We start from the raw sequence: 19,324 nt of genomic DNA on the forward strand, positions 1-19,324 counted from the left end.
ACTGTTGGTGCGTTAGCCTTTGATTTAAGCTCTCTGAAGTCTTTCAGCCAGTGTCATCCCCAAAGAGAATGCATTCCTGTAGATCAAAGTGCCAGCCAAATAGGAATGACAGAACCCCTTGCGCCCACAAGAACTCCTTTACATATGACCCCAGACAGCAAATAGACAAGCCTGTCTTCTTAGAAGATCTCTCCACCTCTTCTACTGTACACTCCCATTTCCCCCTTTCTCTTGCTTTCTGACTGAAGTGGGCTCACTCCTCAGACCAGGGCCGGCCCAAGGTATAAGCGAACTAAGCGGCTGCTTAGGGCCCCCATGGCCACCAGAGAGAGAGCACCAAGAGCACGTTAAATTACAGTTTGATGTACCCTGATTCTTCAATTAAACGCTGCTCTCAATTAAATGCTGCACCATAAATGTACATTGTGTAATAAACGTAGGAGTAGCATGTCCTGAAATACCCAGTAGCAGCATGTCATTTTAATGAACATTCTCTTGTGCTGCACTAGGGGTCCAATGTTAGGGTTAGGATAGGCTGCATTAGAATGGAAGCTTACGAAAAAATAGCCAGAAAACGCAGGTGCTCTTGCGTTAGAAAGCTGAACTAGTTTACAGGCTACAGAAGGTAGTCTATGTGTTTTCGCTATCTCGCTGTTCTTGCATTCCATGCAAATCAGCCTTAATAAAAAGCAGATGAGATAGAGCTGGCTAATCTAACTAACATTGACATTTGATTGTTGCTTAATCGGTGATTTAGTAGACCGTACTGTTCAAACTATTTAAGTACATTTAATGTAGCGAACTAACACGTTAGCATGCTAGCACAGCTAACCTATAGAATACCGTATTTCTTAAGTAAACGTCGCCCTCAAATAAACGCCGCCCTCAAATAAACGCCGCAACAACATGATGGAAAAAATTATGTGTAATACATTTAATAGAAGAAATACGGTAATTAAGAAAAAAAAAATAGAAAAGAATTGGCGACGCCGAGGGGCCCCCAAATAAATTCAGCTTAAGGCCCCATAAAGGCTTGGGCCGGCCCTGCCTCAGACACAGCATGAAGTAAAAACCTCAGGCTGTATGCAGTCATGCTGAGAGCACTCTCACTGACGTTAACATAAGCCTACCAACAATACTCATCCAACCTCCACCATCCAACCCTAAAAACCATGGCAGAGTTGTTTGAAAATAGACGTTGCCTGTGTTCAATTGTGTCCCCACACACGTGTGCATGTGCCCATAAACACACAGAGGAAGAGAAAACATGAGACAGACATACTCAAACATCATGTTAGAGTGTATGTCAACTCATTAATTCTTCTCTGCTACAAACATAGGCGAGGCCACAGTGGTGTGTGTGTATTTGTGTGTTTGCTGAATTGTGCTATGAGGGTGTTTGTGCAGTACTGTGCCGGTGGTGTGTGCATATCTCTATGCGTAATCATATCTCATATGCAACCTTAGTCGCCATAGACACACAGCTGACCTACATTCAGCAACGAAGACTCCTCCAGAGCTGTAATTGGGTGTGCTTTGCCTTCGGCAAGGGCACAACCATTGTTATCTCACATATATATTATTATTGCTTTTCAACTTCTCAGTTCTTCCGCCGTTGTTTGGCCTTTAACTAGTCCTGCATACTTTCACCGATTCATACAATTTTTATATCAAAACGTTCAGCTCCTTCAGGAGATGATGGCTATGACTTTTGGTATTTCTCACTTTTATACTTTTTAAAGAATTAAGGTTTTTGTGCAAATTAAACATTTAGCTCCTTCTTGATTTTTATGTTTGAGCAGCCAGCAGAGTGCTGGCTGCTCTTTTTCTGATATTCAACTAAATTGTCAAACAAATTCCTCTGACGTTCATATAGTTTAACTTACAGAAACAAGTTATACCTTAAAATGTAGGAAAACTTGTTCTCTTTCAGCCAATGTAACTACTAAAGAGCTCACATTTACAGATTTTCAGCTTTGAGCCTTGATGCGAGAGCAGCCTTTCAAATTCTCTCACTAAATTCAATGGAGGGGTGGGTAAAATTCGTCAGAGAATTTCGAAAGTAGACGTGTTTTTAAACTGCCGGTAGAGTCGTATTTCTGACCGCACAGACATATAAAAGGACATGTCTGGTTTCGGGAGAGTCTTGGGTCTCGGAAAATATCCTAATTTTTGGGATTGGACGTATAGTTTTGCGTCTAGGTTAACTTGTTTGAGGTGTGGATTCCAGCTAAATTTGGGATTCTCTGCCCAGCTTGTGAGCGATCACAGCTGCGCCATCACCGTGGCAACCAAAAAGACACGCACCATGAAAGCAGAATTGGGTGACATTTTGGAAACTGCCAAAAGAGTTAAATTTCTGACCGCACAGACACATAAAGGATATCAATGGTTTCAGCAGAGTCTTGGGTCTCAGAATATATCCTCATTTTTTGGATTGGACGTACAGTTTTGCGTCTAGGTTAACTTGTTTGAGGTGTGGATGCTAGGTAAATGTTTGTTTTTCTCTTTTAATCGAGCTAGCGCGATATGGCTCTCCATTCGACTTTTTCTTCAACTACAGTATCGACCAAATTGGCCAAACAAGGTATGTACATTGAGCTTAAAGTGTACATAATCTAGCTATATCGTTTTTATTTTAGCAAGTTTTAGAGAAATATGCAAAAATCGAGGCGCGACTGTCATAGCTGACCGTCACAAACAGTCAAATCAGGGCTGGGGTAGCTTAGCTAAGTGTTTGCTGCAGCTGGTGTTACTGTAATCCAACGAACAAACGCTTAGTAACTGGAAAGCTTTTACTTTTAATTGACGATATTGAACACAGATGTAAAGTAACTTGTCTTTACTCTAAATATCTTCTCTGTTTTCAATTTGAAGTTGTACATCTAGCTTATGTAGGAAATCTTCCATTGCATCCTCTAGCTTCACGCCTTCGGTTATTATTCAAGCCTACGGTGTTAAAACATACCACTTTGACACACTTGCAAGAACTGATCCGCTGGTTAGATGTAGCATAATCTTATTATTTACGTATAAAAAACTCACCAGGGACAACGACAACATTGGCAACCCTGCACTATGAATTATCATTTTGATTTCATCTTAAATTAAGTGTCTGAACAGGACTGGGTGTGCAGGCACGCATGATTAGTTTCTCCTCCGTCTTGAACCTGAAACCTAGATTCTAGGTTAGAAATGTTGCCAGTCTGTTGCCAATGACCAACGGTTGCTACGTTTTTCCAGCAAGTTCAAGTCATTCCAGTGTTGTCCTTTTACCTTTAAATTTGTTCACCCAGACTTCAGCAACTGGTTTTCTGCTAAATTTTCACATTTTCCTGCAGCTCATCTGTCTGAATTTCTCCCCTTTTTGTTTTTCTTTTCTTCATTTTTCTGCTTTCATCTTGCACCAGGTCCTTTCAAAAATACCTTTCACAGCGGTACCTTCTAACTGCCAGTACTTTTGCATTTTTCTTATCTTTTCTGTATTTCAGCCGTCATCTTGCTGCAGGTCCTTTCTAACATACATTTCAGGCCTTTTGAAACTCCAGCAAATATTGTTTTGCTAAATGTTCACATTTTTATGCATTGTTTCTCTTCTTTCAGATTTTTTTCACTTTGTTTAGCGTTTTTCTTCTCTTTTCTGTCGTTTTATGCCTTCGTCCAGCTCCAGCCCCTATTTAAAATACCTTTCGGTCGCTTTGAAGCTTCAGCTTATAACTTTCTGAAAATGTTTTACAATTTTCAGCTTTTTTAGCATGGTCAGCTATCCCCATTCGGGTTTTCAGCATTCTCACTGCTGTTTCGCAGGAACAGCCTTTTCTAGTTATTATTATTTTGCCCCCCTAAAACTTTGTTAATATTTGGACTACATAGACAACCTAGGTGTCAAACGTTTCGTCTTGGTAGCGATTGAGTTGCTTGTATTGGGATTTACGTTCCGTTGCGCGGTTTAAGTAGAAATTACGTTTTTGTGGAAAAAAGTGAAGCTAACGGTGGCTAACTTGCTAGCCACAGTCACTGACGCCACTAACGTCACGAAAACTCGTTAACTTCTGGGAGATAACTGCTTTACTGCAAGGCGGCTGCAGAAACGCCACACAATTGTAATGTGTAATGTACAATATAAACTAATATTATTAAGGAAGTACATCTACTTTCGGAAACAGTAGTCTACTATTTCACTGAAGCAATAGCATCATGACATTAGCCTCTGTTGCCCGGGCAACACATACTACAGCGGTCTATGATGCATCTGTTTTCAATCGTTAAAATTAACATTCCTCACAAATACATTTTCGTTGTAGGATTTATTATGACATTAGATTACAAGTAAACAATTTGTGGGTGAAATGATCATTACCTGTGGTTTCAAACCAGTGTAGCTCACTGCAACACTGTAGCCTAGTCTAGTAGCTAACAAAAACATCTCCACAGCTGTTTACAGTACTACTGTAGTGTCTACTAACCTGAACTCCATTGCCACAGCCTAAACTTTGTCAATCTGTTCATGAAAATAATTCATTTCAGCCTAGACCGTACAACGGAAGTAACGTTAAATTGAATTCAACCAACGCAATTGCTACCGAGACAGTCTAGTAGTAGTAGTAGCCTACAATTTACAGTGGCACCTTCTCCACATAGCAGGGCTATATCGCACTTTGCCTTGTTACTGACAATGATTGCTACCACTGACATGTTTATGAATTAGTGGGTTTCCCCTAAATAAATGTCAAGCTTATTTACGTTTTTGGGGGCATTTTTTTCAGTAAGCCTAGTACTATTTGAATCGCGATTCCGTCTGAGATAGCTACTGCTGGTAACGTGGTTGTTAAAATAAGCTTCAAAAGGGTTTTTTAAATTCATGAATGAATGCAATATGAGTAGGCTAAATGCCTGAAAATATCACGAGAAGGGAAAAAACTTACAATGACGTTTAAGTCATAGAGATTAGGTCAATTTTCTCACCGGTCTGCCAAATGTATTAGTTTTTATTCAACTATGAGGTTGCTGATCACCATTCCCTCTTGCAGAGGAAATGAAAAGACAACTATTTCATTCTACTCTTCACTCTTAGTATTTTGAGTTGTAAATGAGCAGAAAAAAAATATGCTTTTAAATATATGTAATCTTTATAAATAAGTAGGCTATGCATTTTTATATTAAATATACAGAAATATCAGTTGTAAACCGCTGTTCACACTGCAGCGACGCAAATCGCTTGCCATCGCTCGCCTTCCCACAGTTCATCACGCTGGGGGGACATTTCAAACTGATTATGTAGAATGTAGTTCTCTAAAATCACCATTGTAGTTGTCATGGCCAATTGTGCAGACTTGGGTTTACGTACTCGCAACATCGATCAAAGTACAACTTATACTCAAAATACAAAACTGTTTCATAAACATACTCGTTGACATGTGTAAAAACCTTTTATTATATTACTCAAAGTCTCTGCTAATCTGTCGATACGACCAGGGAGTTCCAGCCGGGCTACTACTGTACAGTAACTAGCTAGAACAAAGCTACGCACTGTGACGAGAGACTGAATTTGAAAGTACAGAAAACCCATCAGGAGCACCGACAACGTCGGCAAACCTGTGCCAGGCCTCATTCTTTTTATTAATGTCTCTGTACAAATACAGGGACGTATCGTACAGGATTGGATATGTAGCCACACAGGCGATTAGCTTCTCCATCTTAAAAACTGAAAGCTACAAATGTTTACCATGGTTGCTACGTTACGAGAAACAAGAAAACACTGCGATTGGCCATCGCTAGCGAAAATCGCTCCTCATTTGCATAACGTTGAGAAAATCTCAACTCTGTCGCGTCGCTACCCACAATGCACCACGCAAGCGATTCGCCTGGCTCCATAGAAAATTAATGGAAAACATGTTGTCGCTTGCATCGCGTCGCTGCAGTGTGAACGCACTGTAATTTAAATACGGACCCCTGCAACCAACGCAAGCAAGCACACCCTACAATTTCCCCAGAAATTGTACCCTCTCTAGTTGTCCGACTGGGGGCACAGCCTGCATGCTAAAATAAAAGTAATATTCACACTTGATAAAATTCCAGGATCCTACTTTCTTCACTTTTCCTAGATATGTTTTTTATCACCCAGTATTTTTGTACTGACTACATTGCACTGTACATGGCCCGATTATGGTTCAAGTTCTGTGTTAAGTAGTTGGTGCATATCGAACAGGGTTGGTAATGAATAATCGATGATCGATTAATTTTCATTAAGAATTCATTTGAATAAAAATCCAAGCTAATGAATTATCGTTGTATTTCCGCAATTATGAGAACAACATCTTCCGGTATTTTGCGCGAGCACGAATTCCAACAGCAGATGAGCAAAGATGAAGCGGGCTAGGAGAAGTGCAGTGTCATTGGCAAAAGTATAAATTACATGTTGGCACCAATCAATAAATTGCACCAACACTGCAATATATCTAGAAAATCACTCAAATGTTTATACCGTAAGGACACACATCATTACCAAGGCTGTCTTCATGCATGAAGAGAGACAATGATTTGACAGATGGGACAACAAGAACGGAGATGAAAGGGAGGGGAAAAAAGCAAGAACTGAAGGTCTGCAAAATTAGTAAACTGCTCTCGAGTTCAGAACACTGGGTACGTACATGTACAAGTATGTATGGATGCCCGGGGCAACGAAACAAACTTTCTCACAAAAGCAGTCAAGCTAAACACAGGAAATCATGGCCAAAATTATTCCACTGACAGAACTACTAGAAAATACAAAACAATTGCTTTATTTATAGGCACTGAATATCATTACACTTTGCTTCACAAGAACACACAAGACATCTTTGAACTACTGTGTAAAGCCTCCATGCCTATCCCCGGTAAGTGATGCGTGTTAAGTGAAGGATAGGGTAATGTAGTGCAAGACAAGCACAGTTAGTCCTGTCCAGAGCACCAACTGTGTGTGCGTATGTCAGTCTCTTTACAGGCTTGGCCTCCCTGGTTCCCTCTCCCAGGGAGGTAACAAGACAGTTTACTTCATCTGTTCCTCCTTCCTCTACCCCCAAGTCATATATCCTCTGACTGACTCTTAGTCTCTTTCCTGTCCAACTGAATCACCACGAAACGTTCCACATTACAGTATGACAATATAAGGGAACTGGAAATGGCAAGCTGCAAGAAACACCCCTCAGGTCAGGCTTCTCATTCTACTCTCCCTCTCAAACTTACCAGACTCATATAAAACCCAAATATATTATCAGTCCGGGCCCCGAACTCCATAAATCAGAACCATCAAAAGGGCCCCATACACTATTTTTTTTTTGGGCCCCCAAAACCCTAAGAGAGAGAACAGAAGTGAAGAAAAAGAAGAGGGAAGCAGAGACAAGAGAGATGAGGTAAGGAGAGCATCAGAAAGGCAAGAAGTCTGAACCAAATGTGGGACACCATGGCAACTACCCAAAAATGGATGAGGTGACATCAACACAAAGGATGGCTGCTGCTGCCCTAACAACTGCTACTGGTCAGAGAGCCTTTGGTTTGGAAGGCGAGAGAGTCCACCACTCAACAGTACCATCTCAGGGGTAACATGCTTCATTAGAAATAGCCTTTCACAGTGTTTCTGTGTGTATTTATAACAATGCCATGTTTGTACAGACAACATTTGGGTTGCCGTTATAGAAAGATGTTTGTGGAAAAGGCAGGAAGAATGGATTGGGCTTTTATCCCTCTGCAGTGCAGAATTTAATTTTAAAATGTTTTGAGAAAATGAAAGATACGTGTTCCCAGTAAGACATGCACATTCCTGTAAATCAAGCCTCATTTCAGCCCTGGTTGACATGTCAGCTAAATTAAAAACATATGTGCTTCCGCCTCCCCTGCTATCTCTCATCTGCATTAGTTTTGACCGTACCCTACATCAGCTAAAACACTTCATTATGAGTTGGACTGGGCTACGTCTGTGAGTGTGATTCGAAGACGAGATATGTATGAGTTTGCTTGTCAGTTTTTTGCCTCTTTTCATGTTTTTCGACAAATCTGCACATTTGCTCAAGCTTTCTTTGTGGTTGCTGCTTAAACTCTCCAGACTCTACCATGGGTAGTCTTGACTTGAGACTTAAAAAACAGTTGTCACCTCCTTTATGTTGCCTTCCACCCAGGTCTGAATATTCATGACCACAGGCACATGTACAGTGAAGGATTATTTTATTTGTAACCCCTGCTGATTTTGTATGTTTGCCCACTGACAAATAAATGATCAGACTATAATTTTCATGGTGCGTTTATTTGAAGAATGAGAGACAGAATAACAAAAACAAAAAAAAGATAAATTGATTTGCATTTTAATGAGACAAATAAGTATTTGCCAACAGGTAACAAGCTGAGATCAGGAGCATACTCTTAAAGTGTGATATGCAGATTTTCTGTATCCACCTTATTCCTAGCTCCCATGATCCATTTCCTGAATTATGGGCGCGACTTCCGGAGCCGGCGATTGTCATGGTAACGCTCATAAACAGTCATTGCGGTAAGTTAATTCTGCTTCGAAATAAAACATGTGGGAACACCTGTTTTGGGACAATTTGATCAGACCTCTGCCTTCTATCGAGGGATGGGAGGCCGACCTGAAAAAGTGGCCTCAAATAACTTACACTAGCATATTTACTACTTTATTAACTCTGTTGCTACTGACGGTGAAGCGATGAATAACCTGAAAAGCTCTGAGTCTTATCAGTAGCGAGCTACCTCCACAGCAATAAAGTTGCTTGTGTTTTACTAAAGGAGATGGGACACAACCTTGTCTACCTTAACCCTTGTATTCTCTTCGGGTCATTCTGACCCATCAGTCATTGTGACCCAACATCGTATTGCGAAAACTTTACCGCACACAAAAACAAAGTGAAGTATTTTCTTTTAACTGTTGGGCTGTCTCAGACCCCCCACATTGCGAAGGTTAAAATAATATTATTTGTATTTGTTTTTGTATGGGTAAAATTGGGTAAACACAACGATGGTTTGTTATGAACCTTTGGGTCATGTGACCCGAAGGCAGCACAAGGGTTAAAGCAGACAGAGTCTAGTCAGAGCCTCAAAGTCCCACATCACCGGTCCTGGGTTTTAGTTTCATCGTCAGGTGAAATAGAAACAACTGGGTGCTCATGTGTTGCTGGACCAGGACACTACTAACCCACAAAAATTCTTATATGAACACTTGCATCCCACCTTTACTGGCAGAACTGCAACTAAATGTGTGGAGGTCTTTCGTAGCCCAAACACAAAGTAGGATGCGGATTTCCTCCATCAGCTTTTTGTCCACAAAATGAAATGTGTACACATACGATAGTGTTTTGGGTGGTCTCATTAAGGCTAGGTTTTTCAGCTGCATTCTTTTGTAGTCCTAATCTGTTGGCAGGCGATGGAAACTGTACCGTTTGTCACAAGAAATCCCTTTTTGTTGTGGGTGTGTGTTCAACACACTGTCCTTGAAGCCATAGATTTAGCTAAATCTGGTTGTGAGCTAGTAAAGCTGCAGCGCAACAGAGCTCCGCAATGACATTTTATAACAATAATAATAACACTACAAAAGACAACAAAGCAGTTTTAGTTAAATTACAGTTGAAATTACTTTAGAAAGAATCACTGTTGACGGCTGGCTGGGACTAACGTATAGCAAACCGCAACTTCCGCTACTCACCGGAAGTTGCACCCATAATCATTTCTACAGTAGACCCCCTGAGAATAAGGTGGTATGAAGCTTGTGTCTTCGTGAGGTCAAGAGGTCGTGCTGCGGGCCCCTGGAAGAACACGTATAGATTTGGGAATGTGCTCTGTGCAACCTCTGAAGAGCAAAGAAGTAGATAATGGTCTCCAAACTCAGTTATGACCACATAACCTGTGTGTCGTTTCCCATGTGCATCATTCGTGGAATGTGTACTGTTTAAGGGCATGTTTTGGTAGTCACTATATCTGTACTGTCCAGCTAATGTATATAATTGCCATCTGAGAGACGTTTCCCACTCATGCTAACCACTCTGTCGTGGATTGGTTTTGTGATCCGAGCTCGTCTAATAAACAAAGTGAACTCTTTTCCATTGTGGTGCATTCCTTGGCCTACCTTCTGACAGAAAATCATCTAACAAAGAGAGTGCTCCTAATCTCAGTTTGTTACCTGTATAAAGAAGCAATCAGATTCCAAGCTCTCCACTACGGCCAAGACCAAAGAGCTATCCAAGGATGGCAGAGACAAGATTGTAGACCTATACAAGGCTGGAATGGGCTAATAAAAGTTTGGTGACAAAAGTTGGTGTGATAATTAGAAAACTCAAGAAACACAAAAGAATTGTCAATCTCCCGCGGCCTGGGGTTCCATTCAAGATCTCACCTGCAATGATCATGAGAACGGTGAGGAATCAGCCCAGAACTACACGGGAGGATCTTGTCAATGATGTCAAGGCAGCTGGGACCATGGTCACCAAGAAAACAATTAACATTAACACATAACACACTATGCTATGAAGGACTGAAATCCGGCAGCACCCGCAAGGTCCCCCTGCTCAAGAAAGTACATGTACAAGCCCGTCAGCAGTTTGCCAATGAACATCTGAATGATTCAGAGGAGAACTTGGTGAAAGTGTTATGGTCAGATGAGACCAAAATCAAGGTCTTTGGCATCAATTCAACTCGCCGTGTTTGGAAGAGGAGGAATACTGCCTATGACCCCAAGAACACCATCCCCACCGTCAAACACGGAGGTGGAAACATTATGCATTTTTCTGCTAAGGAAACAGGACAACTTCATTGCATCAAAGGGACGATGGACGGGGTCAGGTACTGTCAAATCTTGGGTGAGAACCTCCTTCACTCTAGCCTGGTCCTACCAGACTCTCGTACATTTCATTTGTACATAGAGTCTGGCCACTGCCCATTGACAAGCGTTAATTTCCTTGAAGGCGGGTACTCTGTTGAAGTTTAAAGGGGTGATTGACTGGGTTTTTTGAGTATTTCACATTGTTCCATAAGGTCTCTAAATAGGGTATGTTCTGCCCATAGCAAGCATTGAGAATAGGCTTGGCAGTTTAGCGCCATCTAGTGGCCATTTTAGAATTTCAGTATTTTTCTGTTTTTGCAGCAGCAACAGCTGACTCATGTTATTGTTTATTGTTTCCATGGTAACAGAAGCCAGATCTTAAATAATTCATTTTTCACGTTGATAACACAAACAACAAACTCTTAATCCCAAACAATATCAATCCTTGTATTTATGTAAATTCCTTATAAAAAATGTCCTTATAAAAATGTTACTGTTGATTGTTCTTCTACAGGTTCAGTCTTGCAATTTTCGGGGTTCATGTTGTTTTCATTTGTAACTTGTATAACTGCATGCTCTTATGGGTCTTCCCTTGGCACTTGTTTAGCTTTTCACAATGTATGCTTCATGTTTTGGCTGCTTGCAATGTTTGGGACTACCTCGTTGTTATGATCAGTGACCTATGCACTTTTGTAAAGCTCTCTCTTGGAAGTTGCTTTGGATAAAAGCGTCTGCTAAATGCATAAATGTAAATGTTATAACGCATTGTCTGTAAGTACCATTCATAAATACTTTTGGTTAATTATAATTGTATGATAGATCTTAGTAATTTCAGTTATTTCTCTGATTATCAGTATATCACTTTTCCTGCTGCCATAAAATGTGCTAGCATACTAAGCTATTTCAACAAAATTACACCGAAGACCTCAAGAGACTAATATACCTTTATTCTGTCAAATTGGATTGTAATTGAATATCATAATTGCAAAACATTTTTTGTATACTTTCAGTTTTACTCTGTTTCATTAAAAAACTTGGAGCTTGGACTTCGCGTCTATATGAAAACAGTTAAGCCCAATTTATACTTTGGTCCCAGACACTTTTGAAAAGGTCGCAGACAGAAATGGCGTCACGGTCGACATTTTTAACCGTCGCTTGAAAGTGTCGCCTACCAGGAGAAATTTCTACTGGCGCTGATATCGTCACATGAAGCATAGCGCAAGTTCAGTCAGGCAAGACCGATCCCTGCACTCGGACATACTCGATAATGTCCACTACTCACTCCTCCCGCTAAGAGCGCTCTACTTCCTCTGTTCCTATGTCGGGCTTTCATTCGGGTTCATTTCGAGTTGCCTCCCGTCTATCAATTAACACTGTCACATGATCCCGTGCCTTTTAAATACGAGTTTCTCCCTGTGTAGTTTATGCATGCTATCATGCGTGCGACCCTCCACCTCCCCATTGCCACCCGGTTCCTCGTCTGCTCTTCGACTTGTTGGTTGTCGGCTGCGCCACCGCCACCAGTGTCTGGACTCTATGGGGGATTCTTCTTCGGATGTTGGGCAGGCGCCCGTTGATCTATAATTCCCTGGGGTCTAAGCTCCAAACACTGTAGTAAATGTATCATTCTGTAAATAAACATCTTTCACTCATCCCAGGTCTCTCCTGATTGAAATAGTGTCGCGCAATTGTGATTGGCTAGATAGACGGCACGTGTCGTTGACTGCATTGTTTTGAATTTTCAGTGAACGCTCAACAGCTGTTTAAGATGGAAGGAATAGAGGAGAGATTAGCAGAGCAAGTTAGAACATATCCACACCTTTCAAAATTAGCTACAGCCATTTTTCTCCGATCGATCACCTAGGCTACAAAGCGTAAACAAAGTAACCATAGCTATGTGTTTGCCAAAGTATAAATGCAGCAGCTTCAGCAACACTTTTATTTCTTTGTCGGCGACCATTTCAAAAGTGTCGGCGACATAAGTATAAACTAGGCTTTAGGCTGGCTGTTGACATGTGTTAAGAAACACACCTGGAGGACAGTATAGTAAAAAGACGTATTTGAAAGGAGTAAACAAGTTACTACAAAGACGGAGGTATGTCGGACAAACATTCACAACACTCCGGCTCTGTAACGGCACCATCTGCAGCAGCAGTAGCCCGCGCCAAAGCAGAGGCAGCAAAGACTCGAACAGCCTATGCGGCGAGAGAGGCTGCAATGAAAATAGACAAAGCAAGATTAGAAGCAAGTCTAGAAGCCCTTACTCTTGAAAAGGAGGCTGCTGCCACTATAGCATAGGCCGAAGCGCTAGAAGAACACGTAAATGCTGAAGCCTTAGAACAGCGTATGATGAGTCAAGTTGTCTTTAATGGCCCGAGACAGACGTTCTGTGTAGATAGTTCAGAAGAGCACACAAGAGACTATGTGAACGGATTGCCTGCGCCATCACCTAACCCAGAACCAGTCAGCACTGCTATAGATGAGCCACTGATAGGAAGTAGAAGGCCTCCCTCCACTGCAGGAGGATACATCCCTTGCTTAACATGCAACGTCAGCATCAGGGATCATCTCAGAATCCATACTCACACTTGACGCAAAATCCTAGTCCTCCTATGAAGCCTACACCTGTAAATAGAGAGAGGCCACATCACGTATTGCAACACGGCGTACCACTAGGCACTCCTGCATTCCCTTACTCTCCATACGCGCCCACACCGCAATGTCCACCTGAGTCCTACAGAGCTCGGAGGTCATCGTCACGCTAAGAGCTTTTTAGGAGCGTTCTAAGAGCGTTCTTAGAACGCTCCTAAGAAACTCTTAGCGTGAAGAGCTTCTTAACTAATCTGGGAAATGCGGCCTTTGTGTGTCTCGAAGCAAAAATTAGAAACAACCCGAGCTTTACTTTGTCCAGCGTCAGCTTCAATTCACATGACAGGCCAACACTCAAATTCAATAAAAAAACGGCTTTGGCAGTGCATAGGACAGACGTAGACTCCGCTACTGGTCATGAGAATGCAAACAAATCCGATGATGTGGCTAAGCACCGTCATATCCACGATAAGGCCCACCCTCTTAAAAAGTGCAGAGGATTAAGGTAACAGTAGCTAGACACAGGAGGAAAGAAAAGCATTTCTTAAAGATAATGGCATATGTTTTAAGTGCTGTGCATCTAGAACTTCAGTGCGTGGAGTGTGACAGTAGGAACCACATCAGTGCTCTGCATCCTGGTCCACCCCCCTGGTCATCAAAGGCCGCTGATCTTGCTGTAAAGAACGGCTGGGAGGGAGCAGAACGGGAACAATCCACTAATGTCAGCACAAACTGCATAGAAGTCTGTGGAGAAGGCCGCACAGGAAGATCATGTGCAAAGATTTGTCTGGTAAAAGTTTATCCACACGGGAAGCCAAAGATGGCTACAAGAATGTATGCCATGCTCGATGATCAGGGCAATAGGTCATTGGCCAGGTTCAACCTTTTCTATCTTTTCACTCACTGAAACATGAAATAAAAACGTACAAATAAATCTATTGTGTCTACACAACACTGTTTTCAACAGATTGACTAGATATCATTTGAAATGATTACGTTAGTTGTTTCCATTTCTGTTGTCAAAGCAAACAGGATCGACTTAGGTGGGTAACCTTAGCGCTACAGCTTAACCTTAGCACTACAGCTTAGCAAACAAAGTATCGTGATTCAACTCAGCTTCAGTTAGCTCTAGCGATCTTGCTGAAAAATAGATCTGGACAAACATGCATCTTGAATTGTAGATTTACATGACAACACAGGTTATTTATTTGAATGAAACACAGTCAGGAACATGAAATAACATAAGCCCCATTGCCAGTAAACTAAATCATCACACATTCTACCTATGCTGGATACAGGCAGGATACCTTAGCATTACTAATAACTGTTAGCGACAACATCCTACTACAGCTTACGGATGTGATGAACATAAGGTCGGAACAGCACCTCTTTTGAGCAACAGCTTCATAGCAAATCCTGCTTTACATTGTCCCAGGTTTTCATAACTGTCCTCTGTGAAATGGTTCAAGCAAATGTGTAAATGTCGAATAGTCAAACTGCCCAGGATTCTTCTCATAGACAAACATCACAGCCCGTCGAGTGTTTGGTTATTTGGGAAGACTCTGAAAAGTGTCAGCATTCCCTGTACAGCCTTGAACACTACATTTACGACCGTAGTCCTTTGCAATATCATATGGGGGGTCAGATGGCTGAGCAGTTAGGGAGTCGGGCTATTAATCAGAAGGTTGTTGGTTCAATTCCCGGCCGTGCAAAGTGACGTGACGTCGGCGCCGGAGATATGACGCTCAGTGTCCTCCTCAACTCAACACTTTTTTCATCTTTATAATGTTATTTTCACATGTATTAACAACGCGTCAAGCGCTAACCACGTACGACAGAGAGGCTTTCCTGAATATATCTAAATTTACAAATTACAAACGCATCTTGGGACTTTCACTCCATTGGTTACCAGAGTTGTTTACCTGGCTGTTTACCCTGGATACCTGTGAAAAGACGCCGCCGGAGGAAAAGGGGAAGACAAGCCGGGACGCTTGTGAAATTAAGGAAATGACAGCACCGCCCTCCGCTTCCTAGTATCCTACTTGCTAACGTCCAGTCACTTGATAACAAGCTGAATTAATTTCAACGGGATATTAAGGACTGCAATGCATTTGTATTTACGGAGACATGGCTGGACCCCTCAATTTCAGACTCTGTCATCCTACCCGGTAGCCTCTCCATTCATCGGCAGGACAGAACAGTTCATTCAGGCAAGAACAGAGGAGGTGGTGTGTGTTTCCTGATTAACAACCAGTGGTGTGTGGATGCCCAAAAAACATTGTCGGGCTGCTCACCTGACCTCGAACATCTAATGGTCAACTGCAGACCATTTTATCTGCCCAGGGAATTTTCTGCAGCAGTTTTTGTCGCTGTTTACGTTCCACCCCAAGCACCAAAATGGGCTATGGATGAACTGTATGAAATCATCGATCGGCAGGAAACTCTACACCCAGAGGCTGCATTCATTGTGGCAGGCGACTTCAACAAAGCCAACCTCAGGAAGGTTTTACTGAAGTATCACCAACACGTTACCTTTCCAACTCGAGGTGAAAATATTCTGGATCACGCCTACTCGCCGTATAGTCATGCCTACAAAGCCGCCCCCGCCCTGCCTTCGGCAAATCGGACCATTCCTCTGTTCTCCTACTACCATGCTATAGGCAGAAGCTGAAATGTGAAAAGCCTGTGATTCGCTCAATACAGCACTGGACAGAGCAGTCAGATAAGGCACTACGTGACTGTTTTCAAAAAACAGGCTGGTGAATTTTTTGGGATGCCGCTGTTAACATCCATGAATACACTGAGGGCCTCATTTACTAACATTGCGACCGCAGCTTAACCTGCGCCTTTGCCCAACCGCAAATAGCAGACGGTGTATTTCCGCATTTTGCGTTGTATTTATCAAACCAGATCATCGTTGTGTAATCAGCGCCCATTAGTGTTAATTAGCGCGCCGTTAAAATACGGGAAAAATCGCCTGCATCTGCCACCATGAGTGATTCGAGAAAAAAAGAAAAAAAAGTTCAGCGAACAGTAGCTACAAATATACACACCCTTTTTCTCTTATACCCTCCCAGCAGCGGCAATCTGCATTTTTACTGAAGTGCACTTCCTTTGTAAATACGGTGCTGTCTTTACCCACTATTTCACGCCTGAAATGGGCGCAACCCTGTTAGTAAATGAGGCCCAGAGTTTGTATTAGGCTATATATGTAGTGCATTGGTGACGTTGTACAGCGAATGAATGTCAGAACTTTTCCAAACCAGAAGTCATGGGTGAATGGAGAAGTGTCTTCAGCACTCAAAGCCCGTACAGCAGCCTATCATTCTGGAGACCTATGTGAGAACAAAATAGCCCAATATGAACTCAGAAAAACCATCAAGCTGGCAAAGAGACAGTACAGTGAAGTCTTATTACACAGGATCCAACACCAGAGACATGTGGAGTGGGTTGAAGACTATCACAGATTATAAAGGAGAGAGCCATCGAGCAGAGGTCTCCGTTTCTCTTGCAGAGGAGCTGAACACCTTTTATGCTCGATTTGAGTCTCACACCAGGTCAGAGGTAATGCTGGAGCAACACAGCTGCCCTCTCCAGGTATCTGTGACTGATGTGTGCAAGTCATTCAGGAGAGTGAATGTGCATAAAGCTCCGGGACCTGACAACATCCCTGGCCGTGTACTCAAGGCCTGTGCTCCTGATCTGGCAGTGGTGTTCACTGACCTCATTAACCTCTCCCTGTCCCAGTCTGTCGTCCCCAATAGCTTCAAGAGGGCCACCATCATCCCAGTCCATAAGAAACCATCAGTGAGCTGTCTCAATGATTACCGCCCTGTCACACTCACCTCTGTTGTGATGAAATGCTTTGAGAGGTTAGTCAAAGACCACATTACATCCTGCCTGTCACCTGCATTGGACCCACTCCAGTTTGCATATAGGCCGAACAGGTCTACAGATGATGCTGTAACCTTGGCCTTGAACACTGCTCTCTCTCACCTGGGTCAGAACAACACGTATGTGCAGAGGCTCTTCATCGACTTCAGCTCCGTCTTTAACACCATGGTACCATCCAGGCTCATCATGAAACTACATAACCTGAACATCAGTCCCTCCATGTGCAGCTGGATATTGAACTTCCTGACAGACAGGCCACAGGCAGAACGGCAAGGTAACATCACCTCAACCAGTCTAACACTCAGTACTGGTGCCCCACAGGGTTGTGTGTTAAGCCCACTGTTGTATTCCCTGTTCACCTATGATTGTGCAGCCACTAACAGCTCTAACACCATCATTAAGTTTGCTGATGACACCACCATTATTGGCTGCATCAAGAATGGCAATGAGTCTGCCTACAGAGCAGAGGTGGCAACAATAACATCCTGGTGTCAGGATTACAGCCTGCTGCTTAATGTAGCAAAAACCAAGGAGTTGATAGTGGACTACAGGCGGCTGCAGGGAGAACATCCACCCATTCACATCGGGGGCACAGCTGTGGAGAGTCAAAAGTTTCAGATTTCTTGGTATCAACATCAGCGAAGATCTGAGCTGATGTGAGCTGGACACACCATATTAGTGTGGTTACAAGGACAGCGAAACGGAGGCAATTTTTTCTGCGGCGACAGCGGAAATTTGGCATGGACTGCACTATACTGACCAATTTGTACTGCTGCACCATTGAGAGCATACTAACTGGTGGCATTACAACATGGTTTGGCAACTGCCAAGGACAGGAAGACACTACAAAGAGTGGTCAAATCTGCACAGCGTATTACAAGGACTGCATTAGCATCCATTCAGGACCTTTACAGCCAGCACTGCAGGAGAAAGGCCAAGCGGATCATTTCTGACCCTAGTCATCCCTGCCATAGTCTTTTCTCCCTCCCGCCTTCTGGACGGCAATACAAGAGTGTAAGGTCCCGTACCAGCAGACATGGGGATCGTTTTTACCTACATGGCATAAGGATGCTGAACTGTCCTTGAAATATCTTTTTGCACTACATTTTTAAAATTCATTTTTGATACCCTTTTTCTCCATTCTCCAGTATTTAAATTATTTATTCTCTAAGTTGAACGGACATTGAGCACAAAGAATTTCATTACTGAAAATGCTGTTTATGAGTATATGATAATAAACTTGAACTTGAAGTTGTGTCCTTAGGCAAGGCACTTCACCCTACCTGCCTCGGGGAGAATGTCCCTGTACTTACTGTAAGTCGCTCTGGATAAGAGCGTCTGCTAAATGACTAAATGAAATTAATTAAATGAAATATCCTTGAAAAACTTTATTTTTTGTAATTCCGTGGAAGTACACAGATCAGCGCGCAGGAAATTTTGGGGCGTGACAAAAAAAACCTGATTCCCTTGTGTTGTGTATGTGAGTAATGTAAATCGCTAGCTGGTAGGGGTGTAACGATACACTCAGCTCACGATTCAATACGTATCACAATACACAATACGTATCACGATATTTTTAACAACATTTTAAATAAAACGAAATTACCAGATTTGTGTCCAAAACATTAAACATTTGCAATAATTGTCTTTGTTGTACATACAATTTAGTTCACTCAGTTCAAGCGATTTCTGTGAATGCAATGAATGCACGCATGACGCAGGTGCAGAGTAGGTTGCGTGCTGGTAGCTCAACCAATAGGATCAAACGGAGATCATATTGTAAAAATATTGCCATAACTCTACAATACATAATGTAAAAATACTGTATTGCAATATATTGTTCCACGATATATTGTTACACCCCTACTAGCTGGTGTTATCTCAGATTTTGAAGCAGCAAGGTGTAAAGCGACGGATTTGTCAGTTTGCCAGAAAACTCAAGATTAACAAGACCACCAGTGTATTGCCTGCCAGCGGTGCGTGGCATGCACATACAGATACAAGCACATGCACACCCCCTACAGTATGAAATGCTGGAGA

General features: G+C 42.3%; 1 protein-coding gene across 6 annotated transcripts in view; it reads right to left on the minus strand.

The window, feature by feature from the left end:
- Positions 1–19,324, minus strand: part of ctif (CBP80/20-dependent translation initiation factor) — a 170,792-nt gene that overhangs the window by 33,628 nt on the left and 117,840 nt on the right. The window lies entirely within an intron of this gene.

Source organism: Hypomesus nipponensis, chromosome 27 (assembly GCF_054491055.1).
Source record: "Hypomesus nipponensis isolate SF chromosome 27, ASM5449105v1, whole genome shotgun sequence".
Taxonomy (NCBI): domain Eukaryota; kingdom Metazoa; phylum Chordata; class Actinopteri; order Osmeriformes; family Osmeridae; genus Hypomesus; species Hypomesus nipponensis.